Raw genomic sequence first — 20,226 nt, 5'->3', positions numbered from 1 at the left:
TAGATTTTCTTCCAGGGTTTTTATGGTTTTAGGTTTTGCATTTAAGTCTTTAATCAATCTTGAGTTCATTTTTGTAAGGTGAAAGGAAGGGGTCCAGTTTCAGTTTTCTGTATATGGCTAGCCAGTTTTCCCAGCACCATTTACTGAATAGGAGATCCTTTCCCCACTGCTTATTTTTGTCAGGTTTGTCAAAGATCAGATGGTTGTAGAGGTGTGGTGTTATTTCTGAGGTCTCTGTTCTGTTCCATTGATCCATATGTCCCTTCATGTTAGAAACTCTCAATAAACTAAGTATTGATGGAACATATCTCAAAATAATAAGAGGTATTTATGGCAAACTCACAGCCAATATCATATTGAATGGGCAAAAGCTGGAAGCATTCCCTTTGAAAACTGGCACAAGACAAGGATGCCCTCTCTCACCACTCCTATTCAACATAGTATTGGAAGTTCTGGCCAGGGCATCAGGCAAGAGAAAGAAATAAAGGGTATTTAAATAGGAAGAGAGGAAGCCAAATTGTCTCTATTTGCAGATGACATGATTTTATATTTAGAAAACCCCATCATCTCAGCCCCAAAACTTAAACTTATAAGCAACTTCAGCAAAGTCTCAGGATACAAAACCAATGTGCAAAAATCACAACCATTTCTTTACATCAACAGTAGACAGCAAATAGCCAAATCATGAATGAAATCCCAGTCACCATTGCTACAAAGAGAATAAAATACCTAGGAATACAGCTAACAAGGGATGTGAAGGATATTTTCAAGGAGGACTACAGACCACTGCTCAAGGAAATAAGAGAGGACATTAAAAAATGGAGAAACATTCCATCCTCATCGGTAGGAAGAATCAATATCGTGAAAATGGTCATACTGCCCAAAGTAATTCATAGATTCAATGCTACACCCATCAAACTACCATTGATATTCTCCCCAGAATTAGAAAAAAACTACTTTAAATTTCATATGGAACCAATAGAGAGCCTGTATAGTCAAGACAATCCTAAGCAAAAAGAACAAAGCTGGTGGTATCACCCTATGTGACTTCAAACTATGCTACAAGGCTACAGCAACCAAAACAGCATGGTACTGGTACCAAAACAGATGTATGCTCAGCACTTTGAATCAGAATCTCACATCATCTTCCCAGGACCTCTAAAAAGGAACTGGAGAAGACAGAGCTTAAATGATTTGCCCCAGTCACTTATTGCCTCAGCTAATACAGAGTGTGGAGCTGGCGTTCAAACTCATGTCTGGCTGACTCCAAAGACTATTATAGCACTGGAGACTGCAAAGTACATTAAGAATGTATTTTCACTACTTATGTAGAAATTATAAACTCATTTCAGCCAGTTAAAACATCCCCTCTTGAACTGACCTGATTTGGAGTTAACTTAAACCCAAAATACACAGGATGAATTTTGCCTTTGCTGTGAGTCCAGAACCCCTCTTTGCTCCATCTGAGCAGACTGGGGATCTGTTTTCCTTTCTGTCTGGGCCCTCAATGGGTCAAACAGACACCAACCCCTTCTCAAAGCAGGCACAACCTTCTCTGAGGGACCCAGGTCTCCAAATTCCCAGGGTGGCGCCTTATCTTCGACCTCAGTTCCTTGTCTTCTCAGCTTCTTAGCAACAGGCACCAACCAGGTGCCTATGGATTTTTTTTCGTAGTCTCTCAAAGCTAAGTCCTCATACACCAAATATTCACTTGATTTGCCAAACATTTCCCTGAGTTAAGTGTTTTGGAAATTAAGCTTTTCAATATCTTCTCTGTCTCCCCCTAGCCTATAAACAGGTCCAACCACTTCTCTGATACTGGCATTATTTTTCATATTGTATTGCATATTAAGAGCTTGGTACTCCCAGCTCCATACCACTTACCACTTCCAATAAATTAATGAGCTGCTTTTTAACGAAATGTCTAACATACTAAACCATGTCACATGTGGCCATGAGATGACTTTTAGAGTTTTTGGCCATAAGAATACACACATTCTGGCAGAACCAAATCCTTTTTTTAAAAAAATATGATGGAGTATGAAAAACCAAGAGCTGTAGACTTTGGCTGGAGGTCCTTTTGGGACTTTTTTTTACTTTCAGAAACCAAAACAGGAATTTATGAACTATTCTTCCATAGGTACAAATCTTAGTGAGCTTCTAGCCACTTCTGGACCCTACACATATTTTTTCAAGGCCACAATTTGAGAAGCTTTAGCCTCTGGATAATTGGAATTATGGAATTTTTGAGTTGGAGGTTACCCAAGAAATCATCTAGTACAGGGTTCTGAAATGCCTGGTGAGTAAGGATTAACTATTCAATCATGAATGGCACTTTACATATATTAACTTATTTTGTCCTCCCCCAATTCTCATAACATACATTCTGGTATTATTCCCATTTTATGGATGAAGAAATGGAGAAACAGAGAATTAAGTAACCTGTCCAAGACTCAGCGTCAGGTAGTAACACTCCACTTAACCACATCTTTATACTGCATCTTGATCAAGGTAGAAATACAGGCCTCAAGGTGAGATGACTTATTCCAGATCACAGAGCTAGTAAGAGTTCACCTCTGTCTGAGTCTGCACCTTGCTTTCAGAAAGCTATGGAGGAGGTACTTCATTACTACTTACCCCATATACATGGGGGTGTTGGTGGTGGTGTGAGGTAAGTAGTAGTGAAGCACCTCCTTCCTCTTCTCAACTTCTCATACCCAGAATCTCAGCACGCTGACCTTGAGAGTGCTATGGCTTGGGGGTTGGGGCTGGGGGACAGAGTGAAACCTAAGCCACGGGTTTTGCTCCTAAAGATTTTCTTGTGTAACCACTTCTTAAAGTCACAAAATGTTCTTGCAGTGATTTCAGAGCATACTTCTTTGAAAAGATTAAAACCCATCACTAACAACAACAACAACAACAACAACAAAGACCTTCATAAACATCCTAATTGCATAGAATGCATGGATAAGCAGAAGGAAGTAAAACTTAGTCTCACCACCAAAGCACAACCACTATTGACATTTTGGTATATGTTCTTCTTGTCACTTTAAGACAGCACATATATTGTTAGTTGTGACTACAAACAAAAAGCAATGTTATATCCTGCTTTTTCCACTAAATATTGTCCGCATTATGACCCACCTTTGGTAAATATCTTTTTTTAAGTTTGTATAATATACCATGATGAGGGATATGCCATAATTTACTTAATTATTCCTTTATTGTTAGGCATTTGTGCTATTTTCTAAATGTTTCATTATCATAAATAGCTGTAAAGAACTTTTATGAATAAAGCTTTTATGATATTTAGGCTTCCTTATCTTGGACATATTTTCAACATGAAAATACTGGAATTTCTGTTCACTGGAAACATCACTTTATGAGGAACTTGTCAGTGCTGATGTTAATTCTTAAACTGTTAACTGTCTATATGGAAATAAGCAAGTCATTTTGGGATTTTAAATTATATTGTCTTCTTAAATGAACTATTTTTTCCCTAAATCATACCAGTATTATAGTTCATTCTTTGGTAGAATGACAAATAGAATTACCCTGCCCACTAATAGCACAGGCACATCTGAAAGTCACACAGCATCAGAAAGTGGTAAAGAATAAGAATTCTACCTTTGTGACAGTCCTTTAAAAAACTCATAACCCCAGTCTAATAATGAGGAAAATATCATATAACCCTAGTTGGGGGACATTCTACAAGATACCTAGCCAGTGCCCTTCAGGACTATCAAGGTCATGAAAAATAAGGAAAGATTGAGACACTGTCATAAACCAGAGGAGATGGGGAGACATGGCAGCCAAATGGAATGTGGTACCTTGGATTGGATCCTAGAACAGAAAAGGGACACCAATAGAAAAACTGGTGAAATCCAAAGAAAGTCTGGAGTTTAGTTCATAGTAATGTAGCAATATTAATTTATTAGTTTTGATAAATGTTAAATGATAAAACCATGGAAATGTTAACAATGTGGGAAAACTGGGTAAGGGGTGTACATGAACTCTTGTACTAGCTTTGCAACTTTTCTATACAACTAAAATACTCCAAAATAGAAGTTTAGTTTAAAAAAAAAAAAAAAAGATGAAGAACAAAGGATCTGGAGCCAGTCTGATTTGGTTTTCAGTTCTGGGTCTGGCATTTATTACTGCTGAGTGGCCTTGGACAAATTATTTCCTTGAGCTTTAGTTCATCTAGTATATACATAAAAAATTACCTACTACAGGGGATTGTAGGTTTTGAAAATAATAATGCAGTTAAAGCACTGAGCATTATTCCTGACACAAGGTGAGCACTCAACAAATGTAAGCCATATGTTTATTTTGTTTAGTTTGAAGGTTCTTCTTTCCAATTTTTAGTTTTCTCTAAGGTAACTAAGAATTTTATAAAACAAATGCACAACTATGTAAAAAGTAGAAAATTAAAGTCTCATTTAAAAGTTAAACTCAACATAAAGAAGGAAAACTGTTGCATGAATCTGGAAACGATAACTGATGTGGGCTTTGGGGTCATTGCTCTTGTTTTCTATGTTTTAGGTTGTTTCCTAAGGGTAGGTATACTGAGAAGATGCAAGATTTTGAAGAGACTCTACATTTTAGCACAGATTGCCCAAAATAACCAACTTACAAATGCCCACTGTAAGACATGGGAATTTTTTCATTTGAGCTGCTTAGAAAAACAATCTTGTAGAGAATTGAAAATGGTCTGTGCTTGGCCTCTACCCAAAGGCAAATTATTTTAGTATGAAAGTCTAAGGAAAATAATTTAACCACAAGCTATGTGAAGAGGAAAGGAAAAATAACCAAAGGATAAAGAAAAATATACTCTGGCTCTTTCATATATAAAATTTCTTTTTTGGGTGCTAAACCGCAGCACAGATGTGAAACCTTATCTACAAGTTAGGGTCTAAATGACAAAGGAAAAATAAATAATCCAAAAATCTAAAAACTATTTTGAGATGACATTAAACTGCAGTCAAAAACTATAAATGAGCATGGCCAAAATCTATTATTCAATATTGGACCTGGAGTCTCGGACCTGAGTTCAAATTCACTTACAAGATGTAGGATCATGGCTGGGCACAGTGGCTCATGCCATCGCTCTGGGAGACCAAGGTGGGCAGATTTCCTGAGTCCAGGAGTTCCAGACCAGCCTGGGCAACACAGCAAAACCCCATCTGTACTAAAAATACAACAAATTAGCTGGGCATGGTGGCACGCACCTTTAATCCCAGCTACTTGGGAGGCTGAGGTGAGAGAATAACCTGAGCCTGGGAGGTGGAGGCTGCAGTGAGCTGAGATTGTACCACTGCACTCCCACCTTGTCTCAAAAAAAAAAAAAAAAAAAAAAAGTAGGATCATAAACTACCTAACATGAATCACCTAGCTTCAGTTTTCTTACTCCAAAAATTGTGGTAATATTCACATCAAAAATTCTTATAGAGCTAATACAAGGATTAAATGACATAATGTCTATGAAAAACACCTTCCACAGATGTCACATATAGGAAGCAATGAAGAAATATTAGCTAAGTCAAAATCTAAACATACACAGCCTAGAGCTGGTCACATATATAACATTGCTGCTGATATAGTTTGGATAGTCGTCCCTGCCCAAATGTCATGTTGAACTGTAATCCTCAATGTTGGAGGTGGGGCCTGGTGCAAGGTGTTTAGGTTATGGGGCAGATCCCTCATGGCTTGGCGCTGTCCTCATGATAGTAAATGAGTTATCATGAGATCTGGTCTTTTTTTTTTTTTTTTTTTTTTTTGAGATGGAGTCTCACTCTGTTGCCCAGGCTGGAGTGCAATGGCATGATCTTGGCTCACGCAACCTCCACCTCCTGGGTTCAAGCGATTCTCCTGCCTCAGCCTCCCGAGTAGCTGGGATTACAGGCACATGCCACCACACCCAGCTAAGTTTTGTATTTTTAGTAGAGATGGGGTTTGACCATGTTGGTCAGGCTGTTCTCAAACTCCTGACCTTGTGATATGCCCGCCTCGGGCTCCCAAAGTGCTGGGATTATAGGTATGAGCCACCACGCCTGGCCGAGATCTGGTCATTTCTAAGTGTGTGGCATCTTCTTTCCCCAACCCACCATTGCTCTTGCTAAGCCCCCACTTTGCCTTCCACCATGAGTAGAAGCTCCGTGAGGCCTCCCCAGAAGCAGATGTCAGCACTATGCTTCCTGTACAGCTTACAGAACCATGAGCTAATTAAACCTCTTTTCTTATAAATTACCCAGTCTCAGGTATTTCTTTATAGCAGTGCAAGAACAGCCTAATACAGTTTATAATGTTAAATATGCAATCTTGTTGGTGAAAAATACTATTAATGTGAGAAATTATAGAATACTGAAATCGTATAATAAAGTACTAAATTGAGGGTTAAAAATAAGGTACTAATTAACTTCAGTTTTCTTCTGGCTGCCAAATTTGATCTTACTTGTTGATATGGTGTGGCTGTGTCCCCACCCAAATCTCATCTTGAATTGTAGCTCCCATAATTCCCACATGTTGTGGGAGGCACCTGGTGGGAGATAATTGAATCACAGGGGCGGTTTCCCCTATACTGTTCTCATGGTAATGAATAAGTCTCACGAGATCTGATGGTTTTATAAGGGGAAACCCCTTTTGCTTGGTTCTCATTCTTTCTTGCCCTCTGCCATTAAGAAATGCTTTTGCCTTCTGCCATGACTGTGAGGCCTCCCCAGCCATGTGGAACTGTGAGTCCATTAAACCTCTTTTTCTTTATAAATTACCCCGTCTTGGGTATGTCTTTATCAGGTACATGAAAACAGACTAATACACTTGTCAACATGATACCTTTTATAAGTGAAAATAAGGAAGGGCTTGGATTAAATATTATACATTAATTAGGGCAGCAAATTCATCCCTTAAGTGTGAGCCTGATTAACTTATTAATGTTCTTCCAACTATGGGATTCACAGTAATTCACAGCTACAAACCATTTATCCAGGGAATAAGCTCTTCCATACAAGTAAATTTTCCAGTGTAATTATCTTACCCTGTTCAGTGCTAAAATGTCAATATTTTTTGGACAAAAATAAAAAATAAAAAGTTAGTTACATTATCTGATTCATATTCTAGATTACAAACACAAATCCTATTTTCCCTTAAATCTCTACACTTAGCACAGTGCCTGGCATGTACTAGATGTTCAAAAAACATTTTATTAAACTGAAGTATATGACATATATCCCTACTTTCTTAAACAGAGTTAATGAATATGATCCGATCTTATCAATGACTATAATAATTATTCTTAACTCAATAACTATATATCATTTCAGGTGAGTGAAGTCCTTTGGGCACTTTGCCTTCATGAAATGGTCTCAGACATGTGATATTTTAATTTTTCCAGCTTGCTTTTAAAGTTTTCTATCTCTTCTTTTATTGAAAAGACATCAGTGATCACTGCTGTTGTCACATTGCCTCCTTTGAGGGTCTACTCTTTTCTAATATGTTGTATATTGGGAACTCAGAGAATCAACTTGTTAGGATGACATCTAAAAATAAAAGTGATATGCAAGGGGCTTTGGAGTTAGTATGTGAAATCAGATCTTTGGATTAAAACTGCAGCACTATGCTATATGATCACAGAGAAAATGTCAACCACATGTAAGGGAACAATCATTAAAGGGAGTTTATCTCACGTTCATTTGCACATTTGTTCTGAAGCTTACAAAGGGGTTACCTTTATGCCTTCAAGAAGATACCGGCACCTCTACCAGGTAGCCCATTTTGAGGAGTTAATTTCAGCTATTTGTGTGCCTTAATATCATACATCTTTTTTTGATCAAATATTTTAAAATTCAGACATTTTGCTAATTCAGCCAATCTCTCTGTCTTCTAGGGCCTCAATCCAGTTTCCTGAGGTTTTTAAGAAATGGGCTCCATCTGACCTAGGCCCACTTGTCTTGGTGCATTTTCCCAGCAGAGCATGAGGTTTCTCATGCTTGTGATTGGTTAACTAATACAAGACCGCCCAGGCTCCTGACCAGGCCTCCACCAAAGTAAGGTCTGGGTTTGGATCCAGGGGACAAATGATGTTGAGGGAACTCTTCCAAGCCTCACGATAAAGCGTCCAGACCAAAATGTTTCAGTTTTGAGTCCAGATCAGAAAATTAAAATCCACCTATTCCTGCCATCTCCTAATTTTGCCAGAATTGCTTTGGGAAAATTGTTTGCCAACTTGAAATATTTATTTCCTGTCCTGACACAATGTTCTTTGAGGTAATAAGAGGTAATAAAGTCACTCTTTTCAACAATTTCAGTCCAGGTCTAAGGCCAGTAAGAAAACATTGTTTTTATTGGCATAGAATTCATGGATTTAAGAACAATTAAAGTCAGCTGCATCATAGTTTTTAAAGTTTTTTCCGCCTTAGTCTTGGCTAATTTGTTAGCATGATTCTCAGAATTCTTAAACAAAAATGCAGAACTCTGAATTATTTACAATTGGCCTGAGAATGTCTCTTGAGTAATCATCAGGCCAGGACTGGTTTCATCACTTCAAAAAGTTTTTTTTTTCTCTCTCTAAAGTTAAATCAGGAGTCTTTCTTTTCTTTCTCTCCTTCCATTCTTTCTCTTTCCTTCATTCCTTTCTTTCTCTCCTACAAATTCCTCAACTTTAAACTTGATTTTGTGAATAGGGTTGTATTCAAATTCAAGCTGACTTAAAATATAAGTTTAAGGCAAAGTTAGTCTAACCTCAGCATAATTTGATAATGAAGATCTAGTGGGCTTTCAGGAGAAATACAATTCAAATCATAATTACAATTGAGGTTGGAATAATGGGGAGAGGGAAGGCCTGAGTGAGATTTGAAATAAATCAGAATATAAAAATATGTCTTAAATGCACTTTTATATAAATGAAAATGAACCCTGTAAAGCAGAATGTGAAATTACTTTTTCCTTTAAGAGAGTTGTTTATTTTTAGAGCTTCCAGGAGCTTTATGGATTATCTCTAGTCCAGAGATAACAGGAAAGTTTCAACTTCCAGCGTTGTTAGTGGGTGCCTAGGGCTCTATGTTAAATATTGTATTGGGTAGCCTCATCAGGCCTCAGCGAGAAGGGTCATGATTGATTAATGATGTTTGCCATGGCCAGGTGAAAATGTAGGTGGTGCAGGACTGGTGGAAGGATATGTGTGGAGGGACACGTTCCAGATACCTTTCACAGATCTGGTCTAAACTACAATCTTGACAGCGGTAAAATCTTAGACTGCGGAGAAATTGTCTGCCAATAGTTACATGGATAGGTTGTGCCACAGCTAAAACAAAAGCTGTGCATGTGGATTCTCATTTTACACCTCCCTATCAGTGGGAGTCATTTAAAAATGCACTACATGGTTCAGACACTGCCATATCCCTGATATATCTACAGGGATTGTGGGAGGGCATTAAAAAAAAAAAAAGTTGTTTGCTGCTCACTCAGTGCTCTCTTGAGATGAGAGTACCTAATAGTGTCTGTTAAAACAGGTGGCTTTCTGGTAGATCTGATAGATTACTGATTCAGTCAAAGGTGAAGCCTCAGCAACTATATTTTTATCAAGAGCTCAGAAAGTCTGTGGACCACAGTTGAAAAACCCTGAGACAATATCTTGTTTCTTCCTGACAGTTATGTTCCCTGGTTTTCCCACTTCACACTGTCCTTTTTACCACCTCTTCTGTCTATGGATCTTTTTCTCCTGTATATATTTTTTGATGTTTTCTTGTTTCTTCTCCAACTTTTTGGTGCAGCTTCTCTTATTCCTGACTCTGGCTGCCATCATTGACTGATGAAAGAGTTCCTTTTATTTATTTGGTGAATTGATCCATCAAGATTGTCTTCAAAGCTTTGAAGACAATCTTTGAAGACAAGTTTTGTCTTTGAAGTTTTCACCTATTCCCAACCACTCCCCCTGGAAGCTTGTTTCCTGTACTGTTAAGAGCATGGACCCTGAAGGCAGACTACCTGAATTCAAACCCTACCTCCACCTCTTATTGGCAGAGTGACCTTGTGTAAATGACATCACTTCTGTGTCTCAGTTAACACATCTGTAAAATGGAAATCGTATCTACCTGTGATGGTTAGTTTTATGTGCCAACTTGACTGAGTCAGGGAATACCCAGACAGCTGGTAAAACATTATTTCTGAGTGTCTATGAGGGTGTGTCTGGAAGAGATTAGCATTAGAATCAGTAGAATGAGTCAAGAAGTTCTGCGTAGTCTCATCTGGAATCATCCAATCCATTGAGGGCTCACTTAAATAGAATAAAAAGGCAGAGGAAGGGTGCATTGTCACTCTGCTCTTGAGCCGGGACATCCATCTTCCCCTGCCCTTGGATATCAGAGCTCCTGGTTCTTGCGTCTTCAGACTCTGGGACTTACACCCTGGCTCCCCTCTTTCTCAGGCCTTTGAACTCAGACTGAATCACACCACTGGCTTACCTGGTGCTCCAACTTGCAGATGGTATATTGTGTGTTCTTTTCGGCTTCTGTAATTGTGTGAGCAAATTCCTATAATAAATCTCCTCTTGCATATCTGTATATGTCCTGTTGGTTTTGTTTCTTTGGAGAACACTGACTAATATACTACCACATGATTGTTATGAAGATTAATTTAAATGAGTTAACAAAAGTTAAAGTGCTTAGAACAGGGTGTGGTATATTAAGGTGTTATGTAAGTTGTTGCTATTATTATTATTTTTGGCTTCATACTGTTTAAGGCTACCAGACAGTGGAGAATAAAATAACCAAGGCATTGTTATAGAAATAGCAATGTTATAGAAATTACAACTTAATCCAAGGCTCAATCAACCAATCATTTCACAGGTACCTCTGAGGGCCTTTCCAGTTCAGCAGCAAGCAGTAATGAAATGTTCTGTGTGTGCCCAGGTGTGTTGTAGAACATACTTTTCCCCTCTGGAGATTATGAATGCCTTTACTTAATAGAGTAGACGTCTTCTGGAGCGTCTGCTCAGATCAAAATCACACCTCCCCACCCGCCCACACACACATGCCCACTCCCTCTCCAGCAGGCTTGATGTACAATGTGACCCCTTCCCTCCAGCTGCTGACTAAACCAGGAGTAGCCACCTAACTCCAGCTGGGCCAATCCATTCTTTCCCTTATGGTTTATTTTTGAGACCAGGAGTTTATACCTCTGGGGTCGGAAGTTGAATATAAATTTTGGGAGCTCTGGGGCAGCCATGTTCCCCACGATGCTGGGAAGTCGAAGCTGGCTTATCGACCGTAAGAAAGAAGCTGGACGATTCTGAGGGCTTCTCAGCCCTGAGTTCAGTAGTCCCCTGAGCCTGCCTGAATTCCACTAACTGGCTCTTGTCAGACACCCCTATAACCTCCTATTCTCTATTTCTCTTAATCTAGATACGTTTGTTTTTGTTTAAACCGGCAGAGATTTAGCATTTACTTTCGCTAGCAGTTGCTGTGAAATTTGTGGATTCTCTGACAAATCACCTCCAAGCCGACAAACAGAATCAAATAAAAACAATATGTTTACCGTATAAATATAGATTTGAGAACACTCCTCTATTCTCCTTACTCCCGATGCCCCACTCAACCAGATTACTGCCCTAGGCCATACCTCATGCAGAGTTTCTGGAGTGGCTGCTATTTATAGGAACATCTGAGATAACTGGTCACAGAAAATCGCCTAAGATTGATTTTGTTGATTTAAAAACAGCCTATGTGGAAAACTTAGCTGATTACATTGAGTGATTCAATTTTATTAGCTGGTTAATAGGTAAACTGCATGAATAAATGTTTTGCGAAACATACCATTCTTCTGCTTTTCTCTGTTATTCCCATCTGGTTCCTCCACACTTCTCCTCTGGCATCAGATAGTGGGAGAGAAAGGGCAAATGGGCTGCTCTAAGGACCAGATCACAGAGGGTCTCATGTACCATTGTCAGGACATTGGCTTTACTTGGAGAACAGTATTGCAAAAGCCACAGAGAAAAGAGAAAATGCAGTATGTGGAGCCCTGCAAGTATTTGGACTATGTGTAGAGAGATGAGACCAGAGAGGTAGATAGGAGTTGGAAAATGACAGGCTTAGGAGAAAGGACATTGTCCTGAAGTAACAGAATACCATTTAGTCATGTTCAAATTTGCTAGAAGAAACACTTCTGTTTTCAGTATTTTTTAATTAAATATTTTTCTTTAGTATTCTCATTATAAGAAATCCAAATAGTTAAACAGTACATAGAATAAAAAATAGAAGTGTTCTTACGCCCATTGCCAAACTCCTCACCAGACATTAACTATCGTTTACAAAGTATATCTGAGAAAGCTTGGGTAGAAGATCCAGCACCCTGGGTTTGGTGACCATAGTTAGAGTACAAGTATTGTTTCCATGCAGCAAGATCCAAGAATGAAGAAGCATAGCTGATCATACATCCTAGATAACTCAAAGACCCCAAGGAACATCAACATTTGTTCAAAATACAGGAACAATGATGAATTTGCAGTGCCTCAATTACATAATCAGGAACCTCCCATATCACCGGCTAGAAAGAACTCGTCTGCCAGCTCATGACTAGGGAGAATATGGGCTCTGCAGTCACAGAGACCTGGGTTTGAATCCCAGCTCTTACAGGTAACTGTTGGCTTAACCTTTCTGTAACTCAGATTCCTTCTCCATGTATTCAACCATGCAATAAATATTTATCCAGAGCCTTCTAAGTGTCAGACTTTGTGCCAGGCACAGAGGATCAGCAGAAAGAAACCCAGTCACTGCCGTCACGAAGCCAGCCTAATGAGAGAGACAGACGTTGAGTCAGAATTCACAAATTAATGTAAAACTGAAATTAAGAGGCTCTATAGTATAGAATTAAGAGCACAAAGCCTGAAACAAGATTGTCTGAGTTCAAGGTCTGGTTCTTCCGCTTTCTACCTCAGCGTAACTTTGAGTAAGTAGGTAATTCCCTCTCTGTGTCTCTGTATCGTTATCTGTAAAATGGGGATAATATGAATATATACCTCCACAGGGTTTTTACGGGATTAAATCTTGAAAAGTGCCTAGAATTGTGCTGGTACATAGTGCTATATAAGTATTCATCTTAATTTTCACGAATTATAGTAAATGATATGGAGAAAAGATATACAGTGCACTATAGATATGATAGAGGGGACTGACTACATCAGGAAGTTCAGGGAAGGCTTCCTGTGCCCGTTATTAAATTATTGTCTCATTGCTCCAAACCTACTCCTCTATTGTCTGTGTTGCAATGTTGGGGCTGGAACCCTGTAAACCACATTGCAAACTGCCTTTATGCTTGGCTCTGCCAAGAGAGTACAATAGAGAGAGACCAAAAGTCTGGAAAAGAAAGAAGAAACTGGCTCCTTTCTGTCTACTTCCTGAGAGATTTCTGTGGCATCCTCTACCTGTGAGTGGCACCCAGGGAATGCTTCTTCACCTGGGCAGTAGTATTTCCCTCCTGTGGCAACAGCTCACTGTAGTGAGCAGTTTTTCTGCTATTTGTAAAACCAGCCTCATCGTACCCTATCTCATAGACACCTGCACCAGCCAGTTGGTACCCTCTCCTCAGAAGTCTGGGTCTCAGACCTCTTGGCCTCTTCTCTAATTTTCTGCCTTTTAACAATTCCAACTTTTGTCCCTGTAGACCTAAAGGTGGTAGATACTTCCTAGAGTTGCTATCCCTGTGATACCTTAGAGCAAAGACTGTCAAACTTTTTCTGTAAAGGGCCAGATAGTGAATATTTCAAACTTGGTGGGCCACATAAAAACTTCGTTGCATTTTCTTTCTAACAAGCTTTATAAAGGTAAAACCCATTCTTAGCTCACCAGTCATACAAATAGGCCATGAACTGAATTTGGCCCATGGGCCACAGTTTGCCAATCTCAGCTTAGAGTTTTCCTTTTTCTTCTGTTACCTGGCCAACAACTTTGCACTTGTTTAATCATTCATTATATTATATCCCCTGTGTTTCAAATAGCTGGTGTGGTTTTTGTCTCCTGCCTAGACCCTGACTGGCATATTTTCCTTGGGATCTGAAGGAAGAGTTGGAACTAAGTAGGTAAAGGGTGATAGAAGAATTTGGATGTGGAAAGAGGGAGAAGGGTTTCCCAAAAGAGGAAAGTAGGTGCATAAATGCCCTGCAGTGGAAAGAAGGAAGGCTCACTTAAGAACTGCTGTGGTCAGAGCAGACAGAACCACAGGCAGTATGGGGTCAGCCCATGCAAGACCTTGGAGACAATGTTAGAGATTTGGCTTTCTATTCTAAAAGCTCTGGAGAGTCGAGAAGGATTTTAAGAACATGGGTTATAGTCTCCTATTTGTATTTTGAAAATATCTTCATGGGTAAAATAGAGTGTAGCAAGGATTAAATGATCTAACATTTAGAAAACAACTTGTATAAATCTAATAGATGCTCAAGAAATCTCAATTTCTCATTTTTATCTCCTTTCTGTACCATGGCTATAGGGACTGTTGCTGGATTTCTGACAAAATTGCAACCAAATTTGCTTGCCCTTTGTGGTTTTCAACTTTGGCTTTTCAAAGTTGGCTTTTTCAAGTAGTGAAAGTCTTTCTATCCATATGCATACAAATATTAAGTGTATTTTCTTTATTCTTGTCTTGCCCAAGACTGTGAATATAATTTTTCAATCAGACACACAATGAAGTTACCAAGATTCTGAGAATCATGTACACACCCATTTGGCAAGCACAGTCTTGGCAGCTTTTCTGCTGATTTATGAAGTCTGCCCACTCTCCTTACTCTGAAGGATTCAGTATCAACCTCAAAATCACAACCCTCAGGACCCAATGAATATCCTTAAGGCCCCTCTGCCAAGGCCATCTCACTGGCAGATTTAATGTGCAGCAGAAGCCTTCATACTTGTACTAAAGAAAAAGCACAGGAAGCTGAATGTGGGGCAAGAGGCCTGTGGGCTCGCAAGGAAAGGGTGGCTTCAGTTACACCACGTATAAGCAATTCCCAGTTTCAGATGTAAAAGCAGAATGGCTTCTGGAATCAATTAAGATGAAAATATCACCCTTTCCAGGATGTCTATGCTTCCAGCTGAAGTCCCCCCCACCCTCCATGTCCAGTCACCATGTGTGCGGTCCTGTGCTACACGGCCTGAGAGAATACAAAGAAGAACAGCAACAGGTCCTGCCCCCCAGTGCAGATGATTCAATGGGGAAGACGCTAGACATCTTTTGGGTGCTTGCATCTCAAACTCTGAGGGAACTTATACTCTGTCTGGAGAGTTAAGATTTAAGTTCATAAAATAATTACATGCCAGTATATAGGAGTCAATCCTTTGGCTCCCACTGTGAGACACAGTCAGTGTGGCGTGTGGCTCCCAGCCTTGGCTGAGCTCCCTTGCCTGCCTCCATCTCCAGCCTCCTCCCAATACTTCGGGAGACACTGGAGCCCGTTCTGGGCCCTACTCCTGGGGCAGCAGATGTTTAAGCAGCTCCATCTCCCCCATCGAAGATGTTATTTCTGTCTTTCCTAAGCAGTTGTTCTCAGTTTTGGCTGCATATTTGCGTTACTTGGGGAGCTTTTAAAAATTCTGATGCCTAGGCCATAAGCTAGACCGATTTGTTCAGAATCTCTGCAGGTGAGACGGCCATTAGTATTTTTTAAAATTTCTCAAATGACTGTAAGGTGTAGTCAAGGCTGAGAATCAGTGTCCTACAGTGGCTCTGTCCTCGTAGACTATTTGACACTAAGGTCTATTTTCTGATCTAGACATCAGTCTTACCTGGAAGCGCTTAATAATGTCTCTGTTCTGGTCACCTGCCTAGGAACTCTGCTCCTTTCTAGGTAATGGGTTAGGTAACCACATCAGAAAACGGAAATACAGACTTTAGATTCGTGCAGACCACAGTTGCAACTCCTGCACTGGGTAGGCCTTGACCCAATTATGGGGCCTGTGAGCTTCCGTTTCATAGTCCTACTTCCAGAAACGTCTGTAAGGAAGAAGGAGAAACTTCACATGGAGAGAAACCTCCAAATCTAGTATTGACAAGCAAGGGATGGAAAAATCAAAGATAAAGAAAGTGCTGTGCTTGTCAGCTGATTCTCCCAAAGCACAGAACCAGTCTGCTCTTCTTCCTCGCGGTCTTGCATTAACAATTCCAATTAAACAGGGTCTGCAAAGAGAGGCCTGGGAGCTACATGCATGCCCCTTGTTCCTGCAAAACCTAATGGTGATACAGAGAATTCAATGGGTCTGACTGATGATTTGTCTTTTGGGGAAAGAAAACCCAGGCCTGGAAACTGGAACCCTGCTATCTTTCTCACCAGGTCATGAGAATGTCTAGCATCTCGAGTTCATGTCCTTGAACTTGTATTCCTTTGTCATAACATTCAGAGCAGCTGGACTATTCCCAGAGGCATGGCTTTGTCTGTGGGGTTTCAAAACACATTTCGAGAGAAAGATGCAGGGTTCGCACTCATTTATTTGTTTTCCTAAAGAAGCCCTTAACTTAAAAACAGTTTTTAAAAACAGAGAAACAATCTCTTTTGCTGAAGAAGGGAGGTTGACTAAATATGTTTTGGGTAAGACCCTCCCCCTCCCCCGTGGGTAAAGGACACATTTCCTCCCACCAGGAACTGGTATACTTATACTGGTTACAGCTCCCTTCATCACTTGGAGCCTGAGGCACTGTATGAAGATAAAACGACTTGAAGTTTTACTCTCTGAGAGAAAACATATCAGCCAGTCTACGCTGTCCTCCAATATTAAAGTCAGCTCTGCCTGTCTTGGGTATCTTCTGTGTCTTGGTGTCCCATTGTTTGTTTCCAGAGTTCAAGAGTAGCCCTGCGGACACAGGCCAGGGGTATTTGAGGCTTTGAGCAAAGCAGCCATTCTTATCTAATGAGGCAGCTTACAGAACTTACCCTGCTAGCTGGGCTTACTACCACCCACCCGCTACTGCCAGGTGCCTCACTAGCAGCTTAGATGGCTGAGAACTTGTGATTGAAGTCGGATGTAAATAACAGTCTAAATGTGCACTGTTGAGGTTTCATTCTGCTATACCTGCACCATGACAATGAGGCGGTATGAAGCATGCAGAAGAGGAAACTGAGTCTGAATAATGCCTACACAAGCACTTGCTTCAGAACTGTAGACCTGGAGGAACTTCGGAGGTTCTGCAGTGATTTACTTGCCACCAACAATGGAGATCTACATCCCCTGATGAACCTTTTGTTGTTTTGATCTGTTTTACATACAATATGTCCCCCCCCAGAAATGTTCTTTTGAAGAAGAGAGTTCAAGGCCATGCTAATAACATATGAGCTAAAGGTTTGAGTTACCTCTATTATCAATAAAGGGAAAAAGCAAGCAGCAGAAGCATTCATTTCTGGTCACGAGGCCCCGACTGACAGCACTTGTTTGAAGTATTTTCCGAATGCAGCTGGACTTGGCAGGCTCCAACTCCAGTGACATCTCTGGGGGCCTGACACCTGAGTGGGTTTGGTCTCCAGAGCCTCTCCTGTATCCTTCATGATGTTATGGATTGTGCTGTCTCTGGGTTTCCACGAAACAGAGCACTGGGAATGTGTTCCTGGCCTTTTCTTTGCTATAGAGTTTAAACAGCCACAAGTGCTTTACACACAAGCTTCCAAACCCAAAAGCAACATCATAATTTTAGGTAAAAACCAAACCTCCTGCCGTGTTTGCCTCAAACAAGTCCAACTGCCAAGAGAAATCAAAAGGATGAAGCAGATTTGATCAAATCAGGCCTGTGGTCTGGAGACAACACACTCTTCGGCATCTTCTCGGAATACCAACCCCCAGTGTCTCCTCAGAAGCTGTTGTTATTCTTGAACGACCACGTTACTAAGTGTGAGTAGAACGTTAGAAACCTGAGTCAGGACTTTCAAAGGCTGAGGCCAGTGCCCGTGCAGTGCCGCACGGAGTGTGCAGGCAGTGGGGAGTCAGTGAAGGTTTGAAAGGGAGCCATAGCTAATCAGGAACCCCTGAGGAAACCTGGAAAGGAGCAGGGTGAGAGAGGGTCGGTGGTTAGATGGTGTTTGTGGAAGTCTCATTTCCGATGGAGGCGGCAGGGATGGCGGGAAGGACGTAAATGGGGGAGGGCTGGGGTGGGAGGACCAACCGAGTCACAGATGAGCCCAGGTCTGGGACCTGAGGCCCTGGGAAACATGAGGTTGGAGGAACTGCTGGATTAGGGGAAGGATGCTATGTACTGAATTGCAGATGTTAGGTTGAACAAAATCTCTCTTAACAAGCAGTTACAAAATAGTGGTCATGGAGCTTGACCTGAAGAGCTATAGCCAGTAAGTTCCAAAACTTGGATTGAACACAGAGATTTCCAATTTTGAAGCCCAGTGGTCACAGTCCCTGTACTCTCCTGCCTCCCCCTTCTCTGCACATTAATGTCTTGGTGAGATGTAGCTCATTAGGAGGGATAGATAAGTTACAGATCTAAGTTGGGGTCTTCCAAAGCTAAGGTCAGTCCACCTACAAAATTGCCTGTAACTTGTAGGCAGTGACAAGAATGTGAGAGAACTAGTGCCAAACTCATAAGAAAACCGTGGGCAATGAAGGGGTTTTAGTGGTTCCCAAATCCAAATACATATCAGAATCTCCTTGGTGAACTTAAAAAAAAAATTTCTTAGCTTCTTCTCCGACCTAATAGATCAGACTGACTTGTTTATAAAACTCCTCAGATAATTCTGATGCATCTAGAGCCATGGGCATAACAAAGACAATTTGAGTGAAGCTTTAAAAATAACAGGCAATAATAATAACAGGGATGGCACATTGGATGCCTACGGGCTGCCAGGCATTGTTCTGATAGCTATAAATTATTATTTTGAGATCGAGTTTTACTCTTGTCACCCAGGCTGGAGTATAGTGGCACAATCTCAGCTCACTGCAACCTCTGCCTCTCGGGTTCAAGCAATTCTCCTGGCTCAGCCTCCTGAATAGTGGGGATTACAGGCGCCCACCACCATGACTGGCTAAGTTTTGTATTTTTAGTAGAGAGAGAGTTTCATCATGTTGGCCAGGCTGGTCTCGAACTCCTGACCTCAGGTGATCCTCCTGCCTCAGCCTCCCAAAGGGCTGGGATTACAGGTGTGAGCCAACACGCCCAGCCAAATTATTTTATTTCACCTATATGAAGAAGACTGCAGATGAAGAAACTGAGGCTTAAAGAGGCTAAGTACCTTGCCCATGGCCACATAGTGGTTGTGATTCCAGCTCAGACCTGCCTGACTCCAACAGCATAGTGGTGTGGACTGGAGACCTCTAGAAGTGATGTGTTCAAGGGCTGCTGGGTGCAAGAGAGTACAGCCTGAGCAGAGGGACTCTGGGAGAGCGGCTTCACAGGGGCCTCACAGTTTGCTGGGGAAGTAGTGGGGAACTGCCTGATCCGAGAGCCTAAATGGGGGAGTGATGAAGGGAGACAAAATGGCCGAGGGGAGCCGGGTAGCTCTGGAAGCCAGGTATCTCAGACTCGCTTCCCTGTGCCTGCTTCTTCCTGTTCCTCACACTACAGCCAAGAAGATATGTTCTTTTACTTTAGCAGGGTTTCCTGAAAAGAACATGGACTTGGGAATTAGTCCTCAGAATTCCAGTCCTGACTGTACTGCTGAAGACCCTGCCGCCTTCAGACATTAGTATCCATGTCTGCAAAATGAGGAACAGCCCTGGACATCATCCTCAGGCCCCTCCAGCACTGCATACACCGATTCTCTGGCCATGTGTTGGAGAACCTGCCATATGTGTGACAGCCTGTGTTGCAAAGGCAGGGACAGACGAGGCCACAGGGGCAGAACTGCGCTCCAGAGACCTTGGGTAGGCCCAAGTGTGATGAGTGGTAGTGAAGGCCATGGTTTCCTTCAGGGCAACCCAGGGTGCTCTGCAGTCACATGAATCTCTCCTGGGCACTGGTCCTCCATGGAAGCCCCAGGCCCTGGGGCAGGGCTGTATGGACAGGAAACATACAGTGAGGAAGAGCTTTCAGAATCCGCATCCCTCAGTCCTCATGCATGAGTCAGCCACCATGGCTGGATGGTAGCACTTAGTCACTCTCCTCCCGAGCACCGCACAGCCCCTCTGCCCAGGGACACAGAGTCAGGATGTCGAGGGTTCCCACAGAAAACTGCTGTGGGTCTGATAAGCATTTCAGTAATGACAACTGAGTCACCATCCAGCATTGTGTGGCCAGGCTGAGGGTTTGGTTGCT

General features: G+C 41.3%; 1 protein-coding gene across 7 annotated transcripts in view; it reads right to left on the bottom strand.

Moving 5' to 3' along the window:
- The window catches only part of ME3 (malic enzyme 3), a 218,207-nt gene that overhangs the window by 164,893 nt on the left and 33,088 nt on the right, over positions 1-20,226 (bottom strand). The gene's annotated exons all lie outside the window — the stretch shown is intronic.

Source organism: Papio anubis, chromosome 12 (genome assembly GCF_008728515.1).
Source record: "Papio anubis isolate 15944 chromosome 12, Panubis1.0, whole genome shotgun sequence".
Taxonomy (NCBI): domain Eukaryota; kingdom Metazoa; phylum Chordata; class Mammalia; order Primates; family Cercopithecidae; genus Papio; species Papio anubis.
The sequence above is the reverse complement of the archived record's forward strand: the minus strand, read 5'-3'. Positions and strand labels throughout refer to the sequence as shown.